General features: G+C 48.0%; 1 long non-coding RNA gene across 1 annotated transcript; it reads left to right on the plus strand.

Moving 5' to 3' along the window:
* Nucleotides 1–6,876: 6,876 nt before the first annotated feature.
* LOC128843438 (uncharacterized) lies at nucleotides 6,877–12,737 on the plus strand. The gene is made up of 2 exons (XR_008446267.1): nucleotides 6,877–7,231; nucleotides 11,197–12,737. It is a non-coding gene; the product is annotated as an uncharacterized LOC128843438 (long non-coding RNA).
* Nucleotides 12,738–14,190: the final 1,453 nt, after the last annotated feature.

Genomic DNA, 14,190 nt, shown 5'->3' on the forward strand with positions numbered 1-14,190 from the left:
CTACCCGTTGAGCCTGACGATCTAGCCAGTTTTCTATCCACCTTATAGTCCATTCATCCAATCCATACTTTTTTTAACTTGCTGGCAAGAATACTGTGGAAGACCATATCAAACACTTTGCTAAAGTCAAGATATATCATGTCCACCACTTTCCCCATATCCTAGGGTTACCATATTTAGTGCCTCCGAAAGGAGGACACTTTAAAGGGGCCCCAGCCCCGCCCCCAGCCCCGCCCCCGCGCCCGTCCCAACCCCGCCCCCTCCCCAAAGTCTCCGCCCCCTCCCCTGCTTCCCGCGAACATTTGAGTCGCGGGAAGCCTGAAGCAGGTAAGGGGGGTGTGGAGGGGGGGAGGAGGCACGGCCCACCCCCGGCACCGCAGGTCCCCAGCCCGTCCCCCGAGCCCCCGGCCCGGCCCGGCACCGCCGGCCGAGCCCCCGACCCGGCACCCAGTCCCCGGCCGGGCCCGGCACCGGGCCCCCCCGAGCACCGCCGGCCGAGCCCCCGGCCCAGCACCCGGCCCGGCACCCGGCCACCCCGAGCACCGCCGGCACCCGACCCGCCGGCCGAGCCCCCCGGTCCGGCCCGGCACCCGAGCCCCCGGCCCGGTACCCGGCCCCCCCCGAGCACCACCGGCCGAGCCCCCGGCCCAGCACCCGGCCCGGCACCCGAGCCGCCGGCCGAGCCCCCCGGCCCGGCCCGGCCCCGGGTCCCCCCGAGCACCGCCGGCCGAGCCCCCGGCCCGGCCCGGCACTGCCGGCCAGGCCCCCCGAGCCCCCGGCCCGGCCCCGGGCCCCCCCGAGCACCGCCGGCCGAGCCCCCAGCCCAGCACTGCCAGCCAGGCCCCCCGAGCCCCCGGCCCCGCACCGGGCCCCCCCGGCACCCGAGCCCCCGGCCTGGCACCCGGCCCCCCCGAGCACCGCCGGCCGAGCCCCCGGCCCAGCACCTGGCCCAGCTCCCGAGCCGCCGGCCGAGCGGCCCGGCCCGGCCCCGGGCCCCCCCGAGCACCGCCGGCCGAGCCCCCGGCCCGGCACTGCCGGCCAGGCCCCCCGAGCCCCCGCCCCGGGCCCCCCCGAGCACCGCTGGCCGAGCCCCCGGCCCGGCACTGCCGGCCAGGCCCCCCGAGCCCCCGGCCCGGCACCGGGCCCCCCCGAGCACTGCCGGCCGAGTTCCCGAGCCCCCGGCCCGGCACCCGCGCCGCCGACCGCATGTCCGATTTTCCCGGACATGTCCGGCTTTTTGGGATTTCCCCCCGGACGGGGATTTGGAGCCCAAAAAGCCGGACATGTCCGGGAAAATCCGGACGTATGGTAACCCTACCATATCCACAGAGCCAGTTATTTCATCACAGAAGGCAATCAGGTTGGTCAGGCATGACTTGCCCTTGGTGAATCCATGTTGACTGTTCCTGATCACCTTACTGTCATTTCTCCACCACTAGCTGAGTCCTGGAGCCTCTACCACTGTTTTAAAACATCACATGGGCTTTTAATAGAGTTTTATCCATCTCCACCAGATGAGGCTCAGACGCCATTTCCTCACATAACTTGACCCTCTGCTAAACTCCAGACAGTCAGTCACTCACATCCACGTGAAATAAGTCAGTTACTCTTTTTGTAGCAAACCTAGGAAAGGCCAGATTTTGATCCCTTAGGAGTCAATAGCATAATTCTCAGAGGAGTAAAATCAGGCTTGGTATTTTTAAGACCTCCACTGAGAAAGTTCTATTAGAATGTGATATAAATATATATAAGCAATTGCTACAGATGAAACCCTTCCTCTGTCATATACACTATGTGCATATAGGGTAATATGTCAATTTGCTTTATCATCATTAATGTCATTTTATCATAGCTTACTCTTTAGCACAATAAAGCCACAGCTTCAGTGATGAAAACCTCACTCTTAGCTTTGTCTCTTGTTTCAACAGGAAAGCTTACTCAAGGAGGACTAATGAAAATTATAGCTATTTATCCACCAAAGCTATGAAATCATACATTATGATTCCCAAAGTGCTGGGTTGCTGTACTGTGACAAATAGAATTGTCTCTGACGTACCCTTGAGTGAGAACAAGCATGCACAAAGGAAACTAGTATTAGAGATTTTTTTCTCCCAACCATTTAGTTGCTAATAGAAAGAGTTATAAATAAAGTTTAACATTTTCAAAATATCAGTCTGGCCTCTGTTAGGCCCTAGTACAATAGAGATTGCTAAATATTGGTGTTAAACACAGAACCATTCAATTCTACACACAGTTTCAGAAATAAATAAAAATTGATTAGCCCTCATCGGGGCTTGCTGGGGTGGAGGGGTGGCAGGGAGGAAGAGAGATTTCCTGCCAGCTGTGGTTTTAAAAGAATTGCCTCTACAACTCCCTCTGTAGATAGAAAAACGGAGCCTGTTCTTACAGCCCTGGAATACACTAGTAGAACTCCCCATAGGCATGCGCAGCACATTTCATTAGGCCCTAATGATTAGGGTGTGCACCCAGGGAGCCCACCCAAGCCCCACCCCCATCCCGATCCATACCCTCCTACTTCCCACCCCCTGACTGCCCCCCTCAGAACCCCAACCCCCCCTGCTCCTTGTCCCCTGACTGCCCCCTCCTGGGACCCTGCCCCTAACTGCCCCCCAGGACTCCACCCCCTATCTAAGCCTCCATGCTCCTTGTCTCCTGACTGCCCCATCCTGAGACCCCCCCACTGTAACTGCCTCCCTAGGATCCTACCCCCTACCTGTCCCCTGACTGCCCTGACCCTTAGCCACACCCCTGCCCCTGGACAGACCCCCGGGACTCCCATGCCTATCCAACCACTCCCTGCCTCCTGACAGGATTCCCAGAACTCCCAACCCATTCAACTCCCCTGCTCCTTGTCCCCTGCCCGCCCCCTCCAGAGACCCCCTTCCCCCAATCACCCCCCCAGGACTCCACCAACTATCCAACCCCCCCTGTCCCCTGACAGCCCCGACCCCTAGCCACACCCCTGCCCCATGACAGGCCCCCTGGGACTTCCACCCCTATCCAACGCCCCCATTCCCCGTCCCCTGACTGCCCCTGAGACAGTCAGGCCCATATCCGACCTCCCTGACCTGGCCCAGCCCCCTTACCACGCCACCTCTCAGAATAGAGTCCCCACCAAATCCCACCCCCTGGACATCCCCTTGACCAATGACGTGATGGCACTTATGGGGCAGGCGCAGAGAGCACCAACCAAGCTGGAGTGCAATGGTGAAATAGCGCTATGACTGACGTAAGTCAAAGGTCACGTGTAGCGCTGGGGAGGCAGCAATTGGCTGGGCGGGCCCGGGAGGGGGAGTAAAGGGGGTCTTGGTAGCAGCATGGGGTTCACTGTGTGACACAATTACAACAACTTTGTGCAGCTGCTGGGGAAGTTTGTACAGGCAACAAATACACCCTGCGCAGGCGAGGGGGACCCTGTCACCCCGACTCATAGGTGCTGACTTTTGGTTTTGCCGGTGGGTGCCCCATCCTGGCTTCACCCCCTTATCCAAGGCTCCCCACCCGCACTCCACCTCTTCCTGCCCCATCCCCCTAGACCCCCCTGAAAACCTCCTTCTTGCAAATTCCCTCCCCTAAATGCCTCCCACCAGCTGCTCACTCCTTTCTGCCCCTCCTGCCTTAAGAGTGAGGTATGGGTGCTGGAGGATTACTCTGCCAGTTTTGAGGGGAGGCTATTTTTAACATTTATACCCTTTCATTCTAGTTATTGAAAGTGTGTCAATCATTGGTATCTCCCCTTCCTGATGTTTCCCAGTTCTTGCTCTCCACCTCTGTCCCTTTTCCCATCTCTCTCTGCTCCCCATTTCCTGGTAGCTCTGTTTAGCAGCTGCTCCCACCCACCCACTCAAAGCAGCTCTGTCTCCCCCGAACCCCACCCCCTGCAGCCAGCCTAGAAACTACATGCCCTGACACAGAGAGAAATTTAATTCAACAGCCCAGCATAGAAATGGCCCATTCATTCAGCCTGCTGTGTGACTGCTGTGTTGTTGCTCCAGCTCTTCCCAATTCCAGGGCTGCAGCCCTCCCCCGTTTTGACTCCTTCACACACTCTACAACTTTTGTGGGAGGAGAGCCCCTGGTGGGACCATGGCCAAAGGCAGGGGAGTAGGGGCCAGTTGCCCACTCCACCGGGCTGCAGCAGCCCAGCACCCTGAAGCAAGAGGAGCTCAGATGTCCCAAGGTGATAGCAGGGCAGCATCTCCTGACCTGAAGCTGAAACAGGGAGATGGATGCAAGGGAAGGAATTCCCCAGGAGCTGGGGGAGGGGGAGAAGGGGGATCCAGGGGAAGAGAATCAATCCTTCCTTACACTGGGAGGAGGGGATGCTGATCGGTGGGGGAGGGCATAAATTTCCTCTCGGAGGAAAAGCCCCTCAGGGAGGCTTGATCTGGGTGTGGGGGAGGGGAGACAGCTTTGAGCTGGGCAAGCATTACTTTCTCAGGTATAAGGGAACCGTAGGGGTTGGAAGCTCCCAGAGCCTGCATGGGAGGGGGCTGGGCAGCATCTAGGTTTGGGGAGGCTGCTCATTTGCAGCTGGGGCTGGAGTGAAGCCCCTCTGGACAAGTAAAGAAGGGGGAGGGGGAAAGCTGTTGGCCCCAGCCCAATTTCACTCAAAAGACACAAGGAAGAACTTTTCTTAAAGGAACCACGTCCTTTGGTTTGTCCCCCTGCCCAGCACTAAGGGGGTCTGCAGCTGGTTTCTCCTGAAGGGGAGCACAGGTCCTGGGGGAAACACCAGGGTGGGCTGAGACTGGCTGGCTCAGTCCTTGAGAAAGCCCCTGGCCCATACACCCCCCAGCAGTCCCCTGGAGCCAGCCCGGAAGCTGCCTGCCCATCTGCCCCCAGCCCCCTGCTGAGAGGCTGCCCACCCCTCTGCAGCTAGCCCAGAAGCTGCCGTGCCCTGGCTGCTGGTCAGCCCAGCCCAGCTCCCTCTACCCTGAAAATCAGAAAGACTCACTTACCTCTGCCTGTAGTCTCCGAGCTGCAGTAGGGGCAGGGGAAACAGCTGATAGGCAGGACTTCGCGCCAAACAGCTGATTGGCTGCAGCCAACCAAAGTGCTGATGAAGGCTGCTGCAGCATGCTAAATAGCTGATTGGCAGTTGCCAACAGCTGATCTCCCCGGGCGTGCTAAGCAGCCTCCTCCTTGTCCTCCTCCCTGCTCCGAGCCTCCAGCAGGGGAGGGGGGAGGAGCAGCCTTCCCAGATGGAGCTCAGGCATGATTAGGGTGTGCCTGGGCACACCCCGTGCACACGCCTGTGGAACTCCCGCTGATTTCAGCAAGAGCGGGATCACACTTGCTGTTACAGGCATTAGTGAGGCTGCTGGACTGCCCTCGCCCAACTACTTACCTATGGAAATACACCCATCGTTACTGTTACCTGTCCCTCACCCTATTTTGTTCCTTATGCCCCTGTTGCATCATCATACTCCTAGGTCTCTGGGACAGGGACTACTTGTTTGTACTAGCACAATGGGGCCCTGATCCCTTATTGGGCCTTTAGCTATTACCACAATAATAACTGTTTCCCAGTAGACTGTGGCCCAGGTTCTCTACTCTACACCAGTCCTATGGCTAGTGTAGGTCCTCTGAAATCTAACCCAGTACAAGTGGCTGTATCAGTGTGGAACATTCAGCCCCTTCTCTTTTGTGCTCAGTTCATTTACATTATTAGCGTCGCATTACTCCACATTGCAACCTATTTGAACATGGCGTTCTACATATACGTTCTCATTCACAGCAGGAATTCCATCTGCAAGCTCGTCCGGAAGCGGGTACATTAAAACAAGCTATCCAAGCTCTACTGAGATGTCTAGCTCTTTATAAAGAACATTCAAGCCATTAATTCATAAAGCAAATTACTCATCGCTCCTGTGATACTTGGAAAACACTTGAAAAGCCCATTGCAGCTGGTGTGCTGAGATTGCTGATTATGTGAATCATGTTTGTTTCACTATCACCTTGCCCTATCTTTGCCTGTAGTCTCATCAGATGCTAATATTGTAAGTGTTTAGGGGCAGAGTCTGTTTTTTTTTCCATAACACGTGTACAATGTTTAGCACAATGCAGGTCCTGATCCGTGCCTCTGGGGGTCACTGCAATGACAATATATAACAACAACCAAATAAAACAGCTGGAACTGATGGTATTTTTACATTGGTTTAATAAATTCTTTAAGATTTCTTTAATAAATAGAATGAAAATGTGGCATTCCCCATGCATGAACGGGAGTGAAGAACACTTAACAAAAACCTGGGCACACTAGTATTTGGCTGAGTTGAGCAGGCATTCTTTTATCCAGCCTAACAGCGCTTAGAACTGGTTAATGCAGTGGGGAGGGAGGACAAACACTCTCTAGTCTCTCTCTAGTACACGACATCCACCTGCTGGTCATGATAGAATTGTGTTACCGGTGTTATCACTGCAATGGTAGCTAACAATGAGCTATGTTTTTCGCATCCTGAGCAGCCAGTAGCTGAAGGATACATACACTGTGGTTCATGGAAAGAAAGAAGCAAGCTCTACTGGCTAAGCATGGAAATGGGATCCATTTCTAGACTCTGAGATCTCTGGGGCAGAGACCGCTGTGGTGGTAGTTGCTATTAGGAGTGGGCAAAATTTTTTCAGGGAACAGTAATGTAGCCGTGACAATTTACCCACCCCGACTCAATCTGTTACCAACCAACATTCACTACATTACTGAAAACAAAATGTTCCACTGCTGATAAGGCACTCCCACCTCAGGAATGCACCAACCAACAGTCACTAGGAAAGAAAAGCTAACGGTAAGGAATTTTTGGGAGGGTTCCGAGAAAGCCAAGAAGAACTGGCATTAGACTAGCACTAGATCAACCTTGGAAAACGTCTTGTGCTGACCGTCTGGAAAAACAAAGCCACAAAGATAAACTGTAATACATAAAGTAATAGATAAACGTAAGACACGGGGGAGCTTGCATATGATTGGTTAAGATGTGTTGTTTGAAGGTTCTTAGACATGTGATAGGTTAAAGTATAGATAAAGTAGTAGTGGTTTTACCTATATAATGTGTGTAAAATGTGAAGCTCTTTGGAATCTAATCAGAGACACAGCCCAAGATCAGAACTGCCAGACCTCAACAGCTTGCTGACCATGCCGTGCAGAAGCTGGAGTCACCAGATGATCTAATCTTGACTGGCCATTAAGAAAAGTTTATCTGCCTTACTGGGAGTGGTGAGTATTGTATTCTTAGCATATGTTCTCTGTTGATCAATTATTAATTAAATAGAGGTCTAAGGATATAGCTGTGTAATACTTGTTCACCGGGAAAAGGTCCTACAGACCCATGGAGCCCTGAGCCCATGGAGGGGTAAAGGTGAGTCCCTTTCTTCCTGAGTACCCAAAAAGGAGGGTTGCTGGGGGGTGGGCGGGGGTGAGAGCCCTAAATTGAGTAACAGTAAATTCTCAGAAATATATATTTATGGGCGGCACCATGCCTTAGCTGCAGACCTCAATTTCCTGGAAAATTGCCAAATTTCAGACTACACTCCCATAACACATTAAGATTTGATAACTACATCGGGAAGAACAAAAATCCCATGCAATCCAAGGTTAGACCTAGTTCCACAGCACTCTGACAACTGACTTTCAATGGCACTTTTGCTCCTAAGTGTCTAAGACACTTTTGAATAGCCCAACCACACTGAACACCATATTCAAGATTAAGGTGTCCCATAATTTATATAAACTGCATTATGGGTACTTTTTAATACAGTTTAATGCCTTTTTGGTTTTTGATTGCTGCATGTAGGGATGTGGTGGGTTGTCCATCACTTTAAATCAAAATTAAATGTCTTTCTAAAAGAGACACTCTAATTCAGCCACTATTTATTGGGTTTGATGCATGAATTACAGGTTGACATTCTATGCCTTGTGTTATGCCTGATAACACAGTAGTCTCCTTCTGAACTTTAAAATGTACAAGTAAAATTCTGGCTCCGTCGAAGTGAATAGCAAAACTTCCATTGGTGACAACAGAGCCAGGGTTTCACCTTACAAATCTATGGAGGGGTCATCAGGACAAAGGGAGGCAAAAGGACTGAGATTGCATATTTTATAAGCGAAATCTCCTTTTTCTAACTTCCCTTTGAAGGTAATTTTAATAGTCCAGGCCTATAGCCTGAGTTTTCATTCTTACTAAATTAAAACAAAGAATTATGCATTGATTTCTGATTATGAATATTATGCAAAGTTTCAAAATGAAACCAACACTCCATGGGTGAACCTGCCTGATATGAAGCAATTTTTTTTTAAAGTATTCATCATAACAATGTGGTGATAAATTATAAGTTAAATTGCAAAACGGTTCCCATGGAATTGCATATTTCATCCTCTTTAATGACTAAAGAGTTCATCATGATTAATTTGTTATTAAAATAAGCACCAAAGGACTTAAATGTGATGCAATATTCCCTGTGCCAAGTAGCTGCAGATCACTTGAGCTCTTTTAATTCTTGCAGCATTACCTTTTCCACGGTCACTGTTCAATTTCACACGTAAAGCGGGAGTTGTGGGAAGCACATCTTTACTGATTACATAATTAATACAAAGAAAAAGAGAACTGTAGTCAAAACTTCTTGATGACCTTAAAAAGGCATTTAGTGTTTACATGAGGTATTATTTTTAAATGTCAGATACCGGTGTTTTTTCCCCCTTTTAGCATAAATGCTAGTGGTATTTTGCTGAAAATTTTTGTCTTGTCTTCCACTTTGATGAATTCAGACTTGCTTTCAATCTTACCATCTATCTTTGTATATGAATAACTCTGCTGAGTGAAATAGCATATCAGTTCCTTGCCAGGAGCCATGAATAAAAACACAAGAGTAAGAAGAGGACAGGGTATATTCAGGTGGATCAGCACCAATGTTTTTCTTGAGATGAACCAGTGCTGTGGTGGCAGTATGGAGCGACAACTCAAACCCAGATTGAGGAGGGCATTCCGCTCTTAGGCCACTGATGATATTACAGAGAGTGTGCATGCCTTGTGAATGGAATACAGAAGGCAACAAGGAACAGCAGCTGCTGCGGCTCTATTAGGGCAATGAGGGAAAGAAGTGGTGAGTGCAGGAATACTAGAGGGAACAAAGACAAATAGGGAATTGGTAACTATTACCCAGCTCTGCTTTAACTGACCTAGTTCTAATTAAATCACATAGGCTTTGAAGAGAACTCCTCAGGGCATCAGAAGATTCTTATGCAGCCCAAAAGAATCCGTATTTCCAGAGTAGGTGGTTGAAACTGTTGTTGGACCACTAATTTAAAAAAAATCTCACTACCACCCATATTAATACCTTAATTTGTTCTTTTTTTTCTAAAAACCTTCATGGGCTGGTGGGCTTCAGACTGGGTTATAGGTCGGGATGCCTATAAAACACCTGACACAATGGCTAAGCAGGAGGTCTGCTGACACTGTAGCTGAGTATACTGAACATGCTCGTGTCACTGTTACCATGTCCTCCTCCTTCCACCTGTTATGTTTTTCTCCATCTAGTCTGTTGTATCTCACCATAGGCCTAGGCTCTACAAAGTCAGACCAACCACACAGAGCCCCCACTGAAGCCCATTCCAATTGCAGGATAGATTGTGGGATTGGCTCCTTCTTTAAAATATTTATGTACAGTACTGAGCACAATAGGGCCCTGGTCCCTAAGAGTGGTCTCGAAGCATCACTATGGTAATTAATAACTAGATAAATTCAGCACCATCCTGCACAAAAGCAGTGGGAAATTCAGTGGGAATTGGGCACTGAATCCCTTTTAAAATCCCAGACTAGCCAAACATTTCACCAAGCTCAGTGTAAATATATTCACATAGTTTAAAATAATCCCTAATAAGAACATAAGAATGGCTGTACTGGGTCAGACCAAAGGTCCATCCAGCCTAGTATCCTGTCTACTGACAGTGGCCAATGCCAGATGCCCCAGAGGGAGTGACCCTAACAAGAAATGATCAAGTGATCTCTCTCCTGCCATCCATCACCACCCTCTGACAAACAGAGGCTACGGACACCATTTCTTTCCCATCCTGGCTAATAGCCATTAATGGACTTAACCTCCATGAATTTATCCAGTTCTTTTTTAAACCCTGTTATAGTCCTAGCCTTCACAACCTCCTCAGGTAAGGAGTTCCACAAGTTGACTGTGCGCTGTGTGAAGAAGAACTTCCTTTTATTTGGTTTAAACCTGCTGCCCATTAATTTCATTTAGTGGCCCCTAGTTCTTATATTATGGGAACAAGTAAATAATTTTTCCTTGTTCACTTTCTCCACATCACTCATGATTTTATATACCTCTATCATATCCCCCCTTATATACCTCTATCATATCCCCCCCTCCTCTTTTCCAAGCTGAAAAATCCTAGCCTCTTTAATCTCTCCTCATATAGGATCCGTTCCAAACCCCTAATCATTTTAGTTGCCCTTCTCTGAATCTTTTTTGAGATGAGGAGACCATATCTGTAAGCCGTATTTAAGATGTGGACGTACCATGGATTTATATAAGGGCAATAAGATATTCTCCATCTTATTCTCTATCCCCTTTTTAATGATTCCTGACATCCTGTTTGCTTTTTTGATTGCCGCTGCCACTGCGTGGATATCTTCAGAGAACTATCCACGATTACTCCAAGATCTTTTTCCTGATTAGTTGTAGCTAAACTAGCCCCCATCATATTGTATGTAAAACCAAGAGCTACACGCGTTGTAAAAATCCATCAAGCCACATGTGGGTTTAAACTATAGTTACCATAGCAAAATACCTGCCCTACCCACATGTTAATCAACTACCCTACATTCAGAGCTACCTGAACCGACATGGTATCATCTGCAACTTCTCTAAATGATACTCAAGCTGCCCAAAGCTCTTGCATTTGATTATTCTCTGGATAGCTGGCTACCAGCAACTCTATTAAAATATATTTTTGTAAAACTTTATAAGTCGCAATAATTCAGCTGTAATGATGCATAAACTAATACATGATTTCCTAAGAACTCAGACAAAGAAATGATGAATTCATGGTACATTATTTCTGAATTAAAAGAGCTAATAGCAGATTCTAAATGTATTCAAACATGGTATTCTCAATGTATTATATCACAATCTTTTGGACATGCTATATCTCTCTGATTTTTCATATTCCAGATATCCCAGTACTCTTGTGGAGCCATCCATCTTGTAGAGTCATCTTGTGGAGCTATCAGTAGAACTACAATAACATCATATAGCATGCTACCCTGTTCATCATGACTACTATAATACATGCATCTCCAGTCTGCTACAAGAATCTGAGTTTGAATCCTATGCTCATCATTAAACTCATCCACAAAATACAGATATCTGCTTCTGACTGTTAGGTCATCAAAGTGGATACATTACAAACATCCTTATTTTCCTTTAGGTCAGATACCAACTCTGTGCACATCTCATTTATAAATGACTAACACCCCACTAGTTTAGAATGCAACTACAGCCCAAGGACTCTGCCATCCCATCCCCGCCCTTGCATTATTTCTGCCATGCTTTTCAACTACAGAAACAAGAGAGGATACTTCCATTTCAAAGAGGAAAGGAAAGAGGTTCCACCTGCTTCCAGAAAGCAGCACTACTGAAGCAGTAGGTATGGGACTGAGACACAGGTAGAAATACCAGTATGATTTCATCTGCCCCCATTGAAGGCCATGGGGACCAAATTCTCAACAGAAAATAACTGGGGCAGCTCCTTTGACATCAATGGTATCACTGTAATTTATGCAAGCTGAGGATCTGAGCCCCAGAAGGTTTACCACTGCCTCCCACAAACAGAGGAGCAGACACAGAAGAAGTGAAGACCCTAACCATCTGGAAGTCATTTCTAGAAATAAAAACTTAAGATGCCCATTGCAAACTACACAGTGATTTGCTCAAGTCATTTGCAGCAAGTCCATGTTCTAAAACAGCTTAGCCTGTGTGGATGAGGCCAAACTGTTAAAAGCGGGTTAAAAAACAACAAGTTCTATTTTTTGGGGGGTAGATTTTTTCAATCCAGGCAAAACACAACTTTGGGCAAATTGTGTTCTAACACAGTAGGCCATCCTCACAGGCTGGGCATTAGAACATGTTAGAACGTGGCTCAGCTGCCCTGAGTTTAATGAAACAAACCACTATTTGTATTTATTAATTGCGTATATAGCACCAACTGGGTGCTTCAGAAACCAACATAAGGGCAAGGTCTTTGCTTCAAACAGCCAACGACCCACGGCCCCACTCCAGCAACTCACAGCCACACAGGTGTAACTACAGTGATGAGCATGGTGTTCATACAGCATGCCCAGTGGCCAAAGTCCTTACACAGATGGCTCAAGGTAGGTTCCCATTCAAAAAGCAAAGCATGGGACTCAAGAACTGACAAAAAAGCATGATTTGCATACAGACTTTGAATTTATCCAAAGATCTTGAATTTAAAAAAGTGCTTGCCGTCATCCTAGTCAAAATGAAAGGCTGCTCTGATTCTCATTTACCTATTTCTTACAGCAAGTCAATTTGATTTCTTTAACTGTTAATTCACTGACTTTAAATGTTTCTTCAATAACTTTCCTCACGGCCTTTGAAAGAAACTTTGATCTCAGGGACAGAAGATGTAACTGGCAACTCTTTCTTTTTTAAAGCTTATGATGTTTTTTTTATTAATATACATTTGTTCAAAACCTTTGAAGATCGTCCTTTCAAAACGAAATGGAAATATTAACGCCAACACGGCTGCCTCTCCCACTGCTCCGGCTTGAGCGGGTTTGTGCCCCTGCCAGCGAGGCTGTTTCTGTCCCCTGCTGTCAAGGCTGATTCCCCACTCTGGCACTTCAAGTGCAAGATTGGGAGCCCGCAAGGATTTTAAAAATTAATACTGGCCACTCCAGGCTTGTATTAAACTCCTAAGGTTACAGCTTCTCTCTGACCTTGGATGGGTAGATGCTGCCACCACCCAAGTGCAAACACCCCCTTTTTGAAACCCAGGAAGGCGCACTTGGGAATTCCTTCCTGTGCGGTACCCTCAAGCACTTTCACACACACCCCTTTCAGGGAAGAGCTGAGAAGGAAAATCAAAGGAAATTAGCTGTTGCCACCAGCTAATTAAACAACATGCACAAACCTCTTAGGGACACAAAAATTCAATCCTGGTCTTAAAAAAGGTAAATTTGATTAAAACAATACAAGGATTAAGCATCAAGATAGCTTCTTGAGGTCCAGCTTAAAGGTTACAAGTAAAACAAAAGCATCTGGGGTTAGCACAGAGAAGTCCACAAGTCTTGCAAAATAAAAGAAATAAACCTAATCCTGTCTTTCTAGACATTCCTCATCTACTTACACATCTGGGGGTTTCAAATAAGTAGTTCTAGGTATGATCTGATGATTTTTCATACCTGGCTTAAAGCTTCTCATAGTATAACTGCTGCCCTGTTCCCCTCTTCCCCAAGAATGACAACAGACAAAAGGGAAGTTTTTTCCAATTTTAAAAAGTTCTAGCCATCCCATTGGCTCTTTTGGTCAAGTGCCCACTCCCTTTCTTTTACCTAGCCAGGGAGACTTTTTAACCCTTTACAGGTAAAGCAAGCAGAGAACAGCCACCGAGAGGGACTTTATAGCTAACTGGCTGGCTGGGTGTCCATAAAAGAGAGGCACTCTCCTCCCCCTTTCATTTATCACACTTGCATTATTTTTGGATAGCTGGCTACCAGCAACTCTTTATTAAAGTATATTTTTTGCTAAACTTTACAAGTAGCAATTGCTGAAGACAGATGTCGCTGTTTGTCCCAATTCCCTTTTCCCCTTGCTCAATCCTTTTGATACAGACACAGAGATGAAATGAAGACAGATGCATGGAGAGAGTTTAAATGGCAGGTTGCAACTTTTATTACATTTAAACACCAGGGAGGGGGCGCTACCTGCCCATCCCCCATACTCTCCTATACCAGGCATTTAATCGCATACATTGCAGGGGTTACTGGGCTCCTACCATTAACCTGTAATTTGGGGTAAGCTCTCCTCAGCCTACCCCCAAGGACTCAGCTTACTCTGAGACCTACCACCCTCCCCACCATGAGGGGACAGAGGGTGCAGAAGGGTGGGGACGGGTAACCAGGTCTCACGCCATCCCATGAGCCC

This window comes from Malaclemys terrapin, chromosome 9 (assembly GCF_027887155.1).
Source record: "Malaclemys terrapin pileata isolate rMalTer1 chromosome 9, rMalTer1.hap1, whole genome shotgun sequence".
In the NCBI taxonomy this organism is placed as follows: Eukaryota; Metazoa; Chordata; order Testudines; family Emydidae; genus Malaclemys; species Malaclemys terrapin.